Source organism: Euprymna scolopes, chromosome 3, assembly GCF_053919585.1.
Source record: "Euprymna scolopes isolate OS-2025 chromosome 3, ASM5391958v1, whole genome shotgun sequence".
Classification (NCBI taxonomy): domain Eukaryota; kingdom Metazoa; phylum Mollusca; class Cephalopoda; order Sepiida; family Sepiolidae; genus Euprymna; species Euprymna scolopes.
The window spans coordinates 91767813-91780582 of record NC_136484.1 but is presented as its reverse complement, the minus strand read 5'-3'; the positions used below and the strand labels follow the sequence as shown (position 1 = coordinate 91780582).

General features: G+C 36.4%; 2 protein-coding genes and 2 pseudogenes across 2 annotated transcripts in view; 1 reads left to right on the top strand and 3 right to left on the bottom strand.

Annotated features, from left to right (window-relative positions):
- LOC145257593 (C4b-binding protein beta chain-like) overlaps nucleotides 1-12770 on the bottom strand; it is a 395583-nt gene that overhangs the window by 363358 nt on the left and 19455 nt on the right. The window lies entirely within an intron of this gene.
- Nucleotides 2587-2712, bottom strand: LOC145264862 (U2 spliceosomal RNA; annotated as a pseudogene).
- LOC145265527 (U2 spliceosomal RNA) lies at nucleotides 3511-3635 on the bottom strand (annotated as a pseudogene).
- Nucleotides 11003-12770, top strand: part of LOC145257577 (uncharacterized) — a 140304-nt gene continuing 138536 nt past the window's right edge. Inside the window, exon 1 of the mRNA XM_080115671.1 lies at nucleotides 11003-11146. The gene's annotated coding sequence lies outside the window, so the exon portion shown is untranslated. The remainder of the gene's footprint in view (nucleotides 11147-12770) is intronic.

The following is a 12770-nucleotide window of genomic DNA, read 5'->3' as shown; positions in this document are numbered from 1 at the left end:
TGAAAGTAACAATTTTTGTTCGTGTTTCTAAATAATTACATGAAGATGACTACATTGCCAAGAATTGATATTTACGTGAACCCAAACGGTTCATAACTTTTATTAAATAGCAATGCTTAATGCAAATATGTACGGGCTTTCTTCCTCACTGTCCGAAGTTTCACAGAGATTTTTTTTTTACATGGAAGTCACCACTTATCAAGGCCTTGAAGCCACTCGGGGATAAGGGTTATTGCGTGTACAGTAATCAATCGGATAGTAACGTAGTAATCGTTAGTATTGGAGATTTGATAAAGTGTCTTACTTAAGGGGGCGGTTTGTCAGGAATTTGTTTATGTTGAACTTGAAGACATCCAAGTTATAGTTCGGTGGGAAACAGGCAAACGGAAGAGAGTTCCACAGTCGTGCACTTCTAAGAAAGAAGCTCTGCTCATGGAATCTATGCTTGGATTTAGGCACAGATAAAGAGTGGAGAAAATTAATGACAGTAGTTTCAGCCAGACGGGTATTTTTTGTGAAAGATTGGCGAGGGGGACCAGAGATTGGAGCTCAGACGAGCACTTGCCATGAAAATAACGATAAAACAAAGACAGACTCGCAACGTCTCTTCTATGGGAGAGAGACTGCAGGGAACAGAAAAGGGCATCCTCAACTAAGCCACGAAGTCTATTTTGTACTCTGTCAAGGCAGAATAGGTTGTTTTTAGCAGCTTCTGTCCAGATGTGGCTACAGTACTCCATCCTTGGACGTACTTGGCTTTTATATAGATAGAGAATTGCATCAGTAGTGAGATATCTTCTGGAGCGGTAGAAGGATCCCATCCTCCTCCCAGCGACATTGGCAACAGACCTGGTGTACGTGTTCCATTTCAGATCAGGAGTAAAGGTCAAACTCAGAAGCTTGTCAAAACATGGAGCCTCCCAAAGACGAGAGCCATCCATTTCAATTGATGCCAGATGGGGGTCAGAGCGTTGATGATGTGAGGATAAGAGCTTGGTTTTAGATGCATTAAAAGTAACCAGCCACCTCTTCCCCCACTGTACCATGCGCTCAAGATCAGAGAAGAGAGAATCAGAGAGAACTTGGTCGTTTACGGCCTTTGAAGTGTTGCCATAGATGGTCGTGTCATCAGCATAGATGTCGACGAATGATTTAAGTATGTGTTTAGGGAGATCATTAATGTAGATCAGGAAGAGAGTTGGCCCCAGGATGGACCCCTGAGGGACTCCAGCATTGATACTGTGGGCCTCTGATTTCTGCCCATCAACCACTACTCTAATGGGCCTATCAGAGAGAAATGATTTAATTATTGAGAAATATTTCATTATACCATAGCTGGAAATCTTGTGAAGTAGGCACTTATGCCATACCTTATCGAATGCCTTTGATATGTCAAGAGCAATTGCCCAAGAAAGAAAACCTTTGTCGAGATATTCACTAATCCTATGAGATATAACCGTTGGCACATCTGCTGTAGATCTAGCAGAACGGAAACCATAGTGCATGTCACTAAGAAGCTTATTTCTGCTGAGGTGGTTGACTATTTCTCTATTTAATATGGATTCCAGCAGCTTTCTCATTACACACAGGAGACTTGTTGGTCTGTACTGAGAGGGGATGACTTGTCACCTGAATACTTAAATACAGGGCATACTGATGAGGTTTTCCAGGGTGTTGGAAAGCACTTCTCTTTAAGGCAACGCTTAAACAGTTTTGTAAGTATGGAGGCAAGTTCTGGTTGGAGCTTTTTCAGCACTATAATTGGAATGTCGTCAGGGCCAGTTGCTTTACTGGAATCAAGGTTCATGATTAGCTTAGCGACTTCACGCACAGATATTTGTATGTTGCATAGTGTGTTGTCTGTTATAGGAGATGTGGGAACACAAAATATTTAAAGCCCCACAAGTGAAACCTATATGTGAAAATAGTAAGCCGATATAAAGTTAGAGACTCGTATAAAACAAACAATCAAAACCTAGAGACACAGAAAAACTTCACCTGCACCGAATAATCCAAGGACGTCGCTCAACAGTTGAAAAGGGTCTCAATCATTCATGTACAAGCCTTGTTCGTCTCGCTCATGCATCCTTATACACAAGATTCGGGCGAACAGAAACGAACTGCTACCTACAGCTATACACGCACTAACAAGAATGCTATAAGCCAACGTACACACATATGCAATGCCACGCTACCAAATACTCACACACGCATACACAAACTACGAACATATTGGCCAAGAAATAAAAAGCTTTGTGACGAACTTAAACTTTTACACCAAATACATGTTTGTACTATGGACATATTAATATCATGAAGAACAAGGCCGATAGCCATTCGTCACATGCTCTCGTGTAATGAATGAATGCGTGAATGTAGAGTTGATATGAAAGATAAACTAAAATGACCGAAAAATGGGCTGAAATGACTTAAATAAATAAAAAGTAAATGACTTCAATAAACTTAAGGATGAATTGTATGACCTTAAGAATGACTTGAATACTTAAAAAATAACTGGAATCCTTCAAAAACAACTTGAATGATCTGGAGAATGACTTGAATGGCATTGAAACTGACTGGTTGTAAAGTGGGTGATCATTTTACATTAAATTAATACCGAAAAGTGATCACCCACTTTATATCACAATAAGTACAGCATATAGTAAGAACAGATACTACACTTTGATCTTGGCCAGAAGGCCAAAAAAGGGTGTATTTATTTGCTCCCCCTCCGAGCATATTAGGTACAAGGCCGATTTTTAAGGTGAGTAGTGAAGAGGAAATGGGGACCAACTCCCCGGGGAGTAGGGGAGCTGGATAATGACAATTGGTATGAAGGGTTGTCTCTACATTGACCAAGGTCCTATATGTGTGAGGCTGCCCCCACATATGGTCTTTGCTTGCAGTGTCTGCCGGAACAGATGGTATTTATTTGCTCCCCCACCGAGCAAATTAGGCACAAGGCCAATTTTTAATGTGAGGAGTGAAGGGAGGGGGAAGGGAAAAAGGGGACCAGCTCCCGAGAGGTGGGAAATGGGAGCTGGTTAATGGTCAGGCATGTGGGGTTGCCCCCACATCTGGTCTTTGCTAGTCATAGCTAGTCCTAGCTAGTCATAGCTTGCAGTATCTGCCGGAACAGATACTACACCTTGATCTTGGCCAAAATGCCAAGAAAAGGGGATTTATTTGCTCCCCCACCGAGCAAATTAGGCACAAGGCCGATTTTTAATGTGAGTAGTGAAGGGGAAATGGAGACCAACTCCCCGGGGAGTAGGGGAGCTGGATAGTGACAATTGGTATAAAGGGTTGCCCCTACATTGACCAAGGTCTTATCTGTGGGGTCGCCCCCACATATGGTCTTTGCTTGCAGTATCTGCCGGAACAGATGGTATTTATTTGCTCCCCCACCAAGCAAATTAGGCACAAGGCCGATTTTTAATGTGAGGAGTGAAGGGGAAATGGGGACCAACTCCCCGGGGAGTAGGGGAGTTGGATAGTGACAATTGGTATGAAGGGTTGCCCCTACATTGACCAAGGTCTTATATGTGAGGTTGCCCACACATATGGTCTTTGCTTGCAGTATCTGCCGGAACAGATACTACACCTTGATCTTGGCCAAAAGGCCAAGAAAAGCTAAAAACAGCATCTATTAACAACAGACCTTTGATCTTAACCAAAAAGGCCAAGCACAAAAGTGTTACGGACAGACCGACCGACCGATCGACGGAGTGACTTTTAGAGTTCCTTGCACGCGACTAAAAATATCTTGTTATAAATGTTAATTTTTCTCAATTCTTTATTTACAAAATTCCTGTTGTTGAGTTAGCTTTTGCTAACTGGTGACCCATTTAAGTTTTTATTCATCTTTTTCATTCGCCAATTTAACTATACGTATATTAATTAGTAACGATGTTCTTAGCACTTTTCAATAACAGTGCTATCACCAAAAATACACTATCCGAAATCAGGGCAGTCTATTCTACAAAGAAATTTGATGTTTGTACGTTGTGGTTTTCGTACTAAAATAATACTTCGTATTGAAATTGTTCTCTTATCCGAACACGTATTAAATGTGTTCGTTAAATGAATTTCTCTATGCAATAAGCGTGATTATATCTTTAATATAATTGACTTCAAAGTTATAATAGCTGAAAATAAAATCATCATTCCTTGAAATCTCTTCATTTCATTTGGTAAGGAGGTCACATTATATACGAGTAAAAAAACAAAGATCAAAGCGAAATTGATTTTAAGGGTCCGTGCATCACAAATACTATTTCCGCCCAGATGGCAAAGGGATCAACATATTTTGTAAAAACCTTCACCTCAATGGAAGCACTCGAATGTTCTATATAAACACCAGATTTAAAGATTTTCATGTATTGAGTATCAGGAAGACAGTCCTCCCACCCCCATATATCTCTAGAGGAAAACAGCCCAAGGACGGCGTTACAATGCCCGTGAGAGGATAATAATGAATCTAATATTAAGAAAATAGGTCAGCCCCCTCGGCTTTCCCCTTTGGGGTAGGATATATTGACCTTCACACTGTGCATTTAGTACACTTTGGAGATCGGATTTTCTAATTTTGACATCTGTTAATTATCTGATTGAAACTAAAACCAACTCTCTCCCCCCCCCCCCCACACACACACAAAATTAGTTGTACTTAAGCAGCGTTATCCGGGAATCTTTATACTATTCTGGTTTCGTTTATTGCCCTCACACTCGCTCCCTTTTCTTTTAATTTGTTTTAAGAAAAAATTTAGTTTTGGGGGAAGGTAATTCAATTAAGCAATATAATCGACCGGACGTCTTGCAGAATGTTGAAATTTATATCCCATAAATGTTTTCGAGATTACTCTTCTTAAATTGATATATAACTAGAATACCCATCACAGGGAAAGTATAAGCAATAATACAGCATTAGTTTTAATTTTTAATATTTGTTTTTTGCGAGGGTTCTATTCCAATCTCGGTGGCATTCTCCTGTAAATGGTTTAAAATATAAGGGAACCTAGGGCAAAACGAGATACTTAAGGGAAAAAGAACTGTTGAGTCAAAGGTAGCATTGACATATAAACAATATTCTGTGTACGGAACATTCAAAGTATTGGAAAACAATGCTACAAAAAAAAAAAAAAGATGAGAAATTATTTTCAAAAGAAATACAGATGATTTATTCATCTAACTGTATTGTTCTGTTTTGCCCCATGCTTGAGGCAAAACGAGACGGATCTTGGTCTGAATGAGTCAGTCTTCACAGAGCTCACAAATTAAGAGTGGGGTCTTGTTGCGTTCGTCTAGACCTGCACATCCGTAGTGTGCCCATTTCCTACAGTCCCCTTGACAGGCTACCCAGCTTTCTGCATTCTCAGAGTACAGTTTGTCACAGATCAAAATAGATAAATTTTGAATACTTACCCCTTTTTGATGTGCGGAGCTGAATAAAACAATGGTAGCCGTTGGCGGCAAGGCGTTACCACGTGATCTCTTAATCAGACTTCTCACGAAAGAGCTCTCTCTCTCTCTCTCTCTCTCTCTCTCTCTCTCTCTCTCTCTCTCTCTCTCAGTTATCTATGGTGTCTCGTTTTACTCCGCTATCTCATTTTGCCCCAGGTTCCCCTACAGTGTGTTACAATAACTTTGGCAGATCTTAAATTTGAATTAACTGATTTCTTTTCATTCTTTCAGATTCAACAATTTCATTCTTTGGCAATTTTAATCATGATCGTGACAAATTAACAATCGAACAGCGTGTTAAAATTGTTGAAGCTTATTACGAAAATGGGCGATTAAAGAAGAATGGATTTCACGCATTATTTTGATCAATATAATCGACCAACCGAAAGTTCAATTGGGAAAATTATTCGTAAATTTCAACAAACTGGGTCAGTGGCAGATGTGAGTCCACCATTGAGTGATCGCTTATGTCGTTTAGACGAAACATTGCTGCAGTACGCGAAAGTGTGGCCGAGAATCCAAACACCTCCATCCATCATCGTGCGCACGAATTGAACATCTACACAACAACGTTGCATCGAATTTTGACAAAAGACCTGTCTATACACGGTTACAAAATTTAATTGACACAAGAGCCAAAGCCTAGTGGCCATTTAAAGTGCCGTACATTTGTTAATTAGCTGCAAGAACAAAAACAAGCCGATGATGATTTTTTGCAAAAAATCATCTTTAGTGACGAATTCGTTAACACGCAGAATTGTCGCATTTAGGCTGCTGAAAATCCAAGGGCGATTGTTGAAAAGCCACTACACCACAGTCATCGTTTTGGTGAGCATTTTTTGTTATGAATCATTGGACTGTATTTTTTCGAAAATGATGCCGGTAATTCTGTTATTGTGATACGCGATGCCGTGTAATGATAGTTTATGCCATAAAAAGTGGACTGAATGCTATGAATGTTTAAGATTTGTGATTCCAATAGGACGGCACTACTTGCCACACAACTAATGCGACAATGGTTTTACTGAATGCGAAGTTCCTAGCTCGCATCATCTCTCGAAACAGCGAAATCAATTGGCCATCACGATCTTGCGACTTAACGCCTTTCGATTATTTCCTTTGAGGTTATCTTTAGATTAAAGCCTATGCCAACAAAACAAAAATTCAAGAGCTGAAGAATTAAATAACGCATATTGGTGTGATCGGGAACCAGCTATGCAGAGACGTCATCAAAAATTGTGACCATCGAATGGAGATGTGTCAACAAAGCCTTGGCGAACATTTGGGCGATATCATGAAAATAACGATAAAACAAAGACAGGCTCGCGACGTCTCTTCTGTGGGAGAGAGGCTGCAGGGAAGAGAAAAGAGCATTCCCCCACAAAGCTTTTTAAATGTATTAGTAAATATAACTCAAATTCTGATGTTGAGCCATCTTTTTCAATATTATTTTGGTATCTAATATATTCTAAAAAGTGGACAGGATAGTTTTGGTGAGTCCACTCTCTCAATGGTAAAGTTTACAAAAATATAGTATGTGTCTATTACCTACCAAGTTGCCGAGAATATATATTCCAAAATTTATAATACTTCTCATATGAGCTCTGGTAATGTTAACAGAAACAAGATGTTAATGTTTATATATATATATATATATACATGTATATATATATATATATATATATATATATATATATATATATATATATATATGAGCAAACAGTTAATAAAACATGTTAAAAACACTTTGAAAAAGAGTTAAAAACATATTTAGTCTGAAAAGGAAACACTTGATAAGTGAATAGTCTTTAATATTTATAAGATACTTTAGTTTTACCATCCTGGATCATTTTGGTAAATTTAATTGTAATATATATATATATATATATATATATATATATATATATATATATATATATATATATATATATATATATATATCATAAACAGACTTTAACAGTACCCATAATACAAACGTATGTCCCTAAGAAAACCTAGGCTTAGTAAAAATTATATAAACAACGATAATGCGTGAGCTACATCTTAAAATATTGAATAACATGAATAATTTAAATACTTATAATAAAAACATACCTTATTGAACACTACCTTTTAAAATTTTACTGCATATCCTAATTTCCCTTTCTAACAACGAAATCTCTGTAAACTTAACATAAGAAACGAGTATTTGGTTCCCGCCCTCCTTATAGTCATAACGCAAAATCTAATATATCCAGAGAATTCTTTAACCCAATTGCAAATTTTTTAAACAAGCACACAAATATGCCTTCCTTGATATCAAATTAAAATACAGTAAAACTATTTTATTCCAACATACTTATCTCAAACAATAATTATCTTTTTATTCCACCATTTTATCTCAAACAATAATTAGTTCCGACAACATAAGTATTAAAGAGGCACCACTTCCATCTCCTATGAATCGTCAACCGGACAACTGCTAAGATAATGACCGCAGTCCGCCACAGAACTACTGCATTCATTAAGATGTACTGTCATAAAACAGTGTACTGTCTGATTCCTAATATCAGCCTTTGTACAGAGGATTTACATCGCCGGATACATCTTCAATTTACACTCCTCTAAATAACATTTATCATAACGTTGTCTCCTATTGTAACCCTTTTCAATAACCACGATCAGGACACATATGAACCAAATATTGATTTTCCTCATCAACCTCTTCATCTGAGACAACTTCTTCCATTTCTACTATCAAGTGTTTGGCGCATCATGACCTATTACCTGCACTTTATAGTTCCTATCAAAATAGTTTGCAAATGATTAATGCATGCAACAATAACAATACTTTTAATAACAAATATATATCTATGGTTAAAAACAGTGTCATTGCTATCGGTGTCACTATAAGTTTAATACCTATATAAAAAAATCGCTATTTTCATGAAAAGTGCTCGCCTGAGCTCCAATCTATGGCCCCCTTCTCGCCAAACTTTCACGAAAAACACCCGTCTAGCCAAAACCACTATTATTAATTTTCCACACTCTTTATCTGTGCTTAAACCCAAATCCATGAACCACGTTTCTTCCGATTGCCTGTTCTCTAGCCGACTACAATCTAATTGTCTTCAAGTCCAACGTAAACAAGTTCTTAATGAATCGTCCCCCTAAGTAATCCAATTTACGAAATTTCCATTACTTATGTGTACCACGCTATAATCGCATTGCCTAATGTATACCCATTAACTCTTATTCTCGAGTGGCCTTATGGCCTTGATAAGTGGTGATTCCTGTGTAAAAAAATCTACATCGATCTTCCTAAAAAAACTGTCTTCAGCCATGTAAATTCAGTTAATAACAAAAGAAACAAGGATCTTGCATCTCTCACAATTCATGAAATAAGTCGAGAAACATCTATGCTTTCAACGTGTCTATCTTGAGACAATCAGCTTCTTATAACCTTGATCAAGAGGCTGTCTCTAATGCTCCTCTGAGGCTGTTAAGATAATGGCACAAATCACCGTCCTGGTTAATATTAACAATGAACTTATAACCACCTGTAGACACAGAAGTATAAATACAACCAATTTGTAATAACAGGGCTTCTTTCCCTTTACGCTCTTCTTTATTATAACTATATAATTGCTCACTAAATTCCCACTCCATAAGCTCATCTCTATATTAATATGCTTTATTTGAATGTTATTCTTTGATATAGCGCTAATCCTACACCATTTTAATAGTCAGCTTTCCTGACAAAAAGGCTATTTACCGTCCTTACTGTCATCCTGCTTCAAAGTAGATTCCATTATAAGCTCAACTATAGACACCACTATAGAAAAACATCGCTTTTTTTTTTAATAAAAAATAAATTGTTTAAAAAAATTAAAATCAACTTTTATAATTATTGGTTTGCAATTGAATATCTTATTAAATCTAATCATTTTCTATAATACTTTATTATCAGTAACTAAAAGTTTCAGAAATTTCTGTTCATTTTAGTATGATATGTCAACACTCTCGTATCTGGAATCATCTATATAAATTAAATCTCTGTTGTAAATCTACATACAACACTTATTAAATGGATTCTGTTACTTTTACCCTTTTTTCCGATTCTAATAGTAAGAATACTCGTAGGTCAATATTCTGATTAAGTTAGAAAATAATCTTTCTTCCGTAATAACGACAAATTCTTTGCAGAAGATTTAAGGAATGCAATTATTTTAAGAATAGAAATTATCTTTGAGAATTTTTAACATTTAAATCTAAAGTTATTTCCCTTAGATCATCTATTTGATTTGTTTTTTTCAAATTGATTCCTGTTAGCCTAATTTCGTTATTTTAATCTCCGTTCGGTTTTTAGGCTGCTGTCATTGTTCCGGTTTGTGAGTGTTGATTTCCGTTTGTAAATTCCTTATACTAGTCGCTTTTTTTTTCATTTTTTTTCATTTTTTGCCATAGATATATTTTACTTTTGTTTTTGTCCAGAACATAGGAAACGGAAAGGCGTTTATGAAAATATACAATATCTTCATCTATACATTTTTCGGCGCTTACCGCAACTGGCAATCTAGAGGGAGCACTAGCATTAGCTAAACGAAACTGAGCATATTTTGTAAGAGATAATTTATACCAGCATGTATTTTCGGAAGAAAAGCACAGAAATAATTGAGGGTAGAATTGTCAGTAAAAAAAACGCGCAATGATTTAAGTCTTATAATAGAAGATACCATGACTTAGAATCGAAGATATAATGACTTATAATAGAAGACATCCTGACTCGCTGATCGTGAAAAGAGCGGAAACAATAGACTTGTCATTATTAGTAAACCAATTATAGATTTTCCGAAAATCATGAGAGTCAACCTTTTGGGATATAGTATCCATGCCTGTGAAATATAGTTAAAATAGTTGCGGCAGGATGAATTCTATCTGCTACTAATTAGCTTATAATCAAGCTTACTTTGAATTTTTCTTGTTAAGAGTTTTATATGAGATACATATATAATGAACACACCCAGATAAGTAAGGTTAAATTTAAGCAATGAAACAATTGTGCGTAGAATCTAGTTTTCGCAAGCATAATATAAGGCTAATTCCGAAAATTTCCAAAACAGTACACGATCGTTTCCACAATCAGCGAATGTAGTCCCTGAAATTGTGGAAGCAATTTACGAAAGATTTTTTTTCGCAATATCAGCAAATTCATTCATATTTCATTTCGAAATTAGTCGATCTAAGTACCTTCCCCTCAACAATAAATTCGTCTGAAAATGTAGATCTCCTCTTAAATATGACAATTAAAAATATATATTATTAATATTTAATGCATGGTGAAAATTAAACGTAAACGTTTATCTAAATCGAAATTTAAAAAATCTACTAGTAATTGCGAAATAAAATACAAATGCGCCATTAAGCAATTTATGTTTCTTCATTGCCACAAAATTCGAAAGGCCAAACATATAAAATCAACAGTAGGTTCTGCGGAAATTGAAACTCCCAGGCTAACTCGATTGTCTCCCTTTAACTCTGGTAACCGGAGAGTGACACATTCACGTCACTTCCTGTTTCTTATTTCTCTCCCTCTTTTTCGCTGAACTCTCGACCAGTCAACATGTAATGAAGAACCGCTCCGGTTGGAATGGCCACCCAACCAGCGCTCCTGACTAACCCGTCAGCCTCTCATCAATCGCAAGTAACGTTACTCCTTTCTCAACTAACTCATATTATTACTATCCATACCTTTATTATTTCCCATGTATATTTATGTAAATAAATCTACATTCTTTCACTAATATATTCTGGTATGTTTTCGTCATCATTATTTGACCCTTTGCTTCTCAATCACTACCATTCATTAACAACATGGAAGATAGAAACCCAATTACATAAGCAGGTCATACTGCCTCTCTACAGTTCTTTGATATGACAGTGGCGCGTTCAGACTGAATGTTTTTATTCAAAGCACAATTGCACAAGATACTAATAAAAATATAAATAAAATGCCCCAGTACTAACTTTATTATGTAGTTGCTTGTGAAGACGAGCGTGTACTGCTTCGGTATATTCCGAGACTAAATTTTATTCGAGGCTTGTGGGGACTAGGCCTTATTTATAATTGTTTTATTGTTTGATTATTTAGCATCCTAAATTGTCTCTTGCAAAATATACTTATTTTTACTGAGTCAGTACTAATTATCCCTCTTATATTAATGACCCCGTTACCATAAGCGCCTTTTTTCTAGTAGATGTACCATAACTATATTATTTTTCTTAGACTAATATTTTTATATGGGGACTGAATATTCTTTTAAAATAATCTAAAATTTTTATTTAAACATTTCTTCAATTTTAAATGCATTTAAATCATCTTACTATATAACATTTAGTATTTCTCCCTCGGACGAGAAACATATTGCTTTCGAAATGTCTGGATGTAATAGTCTCGTCAAAATACAAACTGATATAAAAAAAAATTGCAATATTTTATTTATTTATTTATTTTTCGGTTTTATGTCATGTTGGGACTACTATACATCATACTAAAAGTTAGACAAGATTCGAGCACGGGAAAGTTTCAAATTTCGTAGTTGAACATTTTCGACTTTCGAGTCATTTTCCATTACGTTTTAAATCTGTCAGTTTTCATGATAAATCAATAAATCTTGAATTTTTACCTATGTTTCCAGAGTCAATCTTTTACATGAAATAGTTGCTAATGATTTTGAATACCTCCTTACACCGTATCTATGGTTACTCCTACCTCTCCTCGACTTAGATAAGTCATAATGTTTTTCCAAAGTTGTTCACACTTCTTCCTCCTCATCTTCATCATCTATGACTGGAGCACTTTTCACATTGTCACAGTTGCCATCTTGGCAATGTCCACATGCACTGGTACATTCTAGTTCGTGCTTTCTGCAGGTACACCTTAAGGTAATGCATCCTTCCAAACAGTTGCAATGAATCAACTGAATCAGTTCATCTGGAGCGTGAATTTTGTCTGGAATCACTGGAACAAGTTTCTGCCCTTCTACTTTCCATCCTGGTACAGATGGTGCCATTACATCACTACATCCCATCTACTTCTTAACCTGGGAGCAAGTCCGCAGAGAATGACATCTACAGGCAGAGGCGGTTGGAGGGAGTCGTTCTAGCGTAAAGAATATCTTTACCCTAGCAAATTTTTTGCAGAACATATTGTACCTAATCGATGCCAGTAAGTCTTTCTGACCTCCATTGAACAGTGTTATCATTGCCTTAGAAACATTGGTTTCCACAACATCCTGCGTTCGCTTTGGTCGATAGAATGCTTTTGA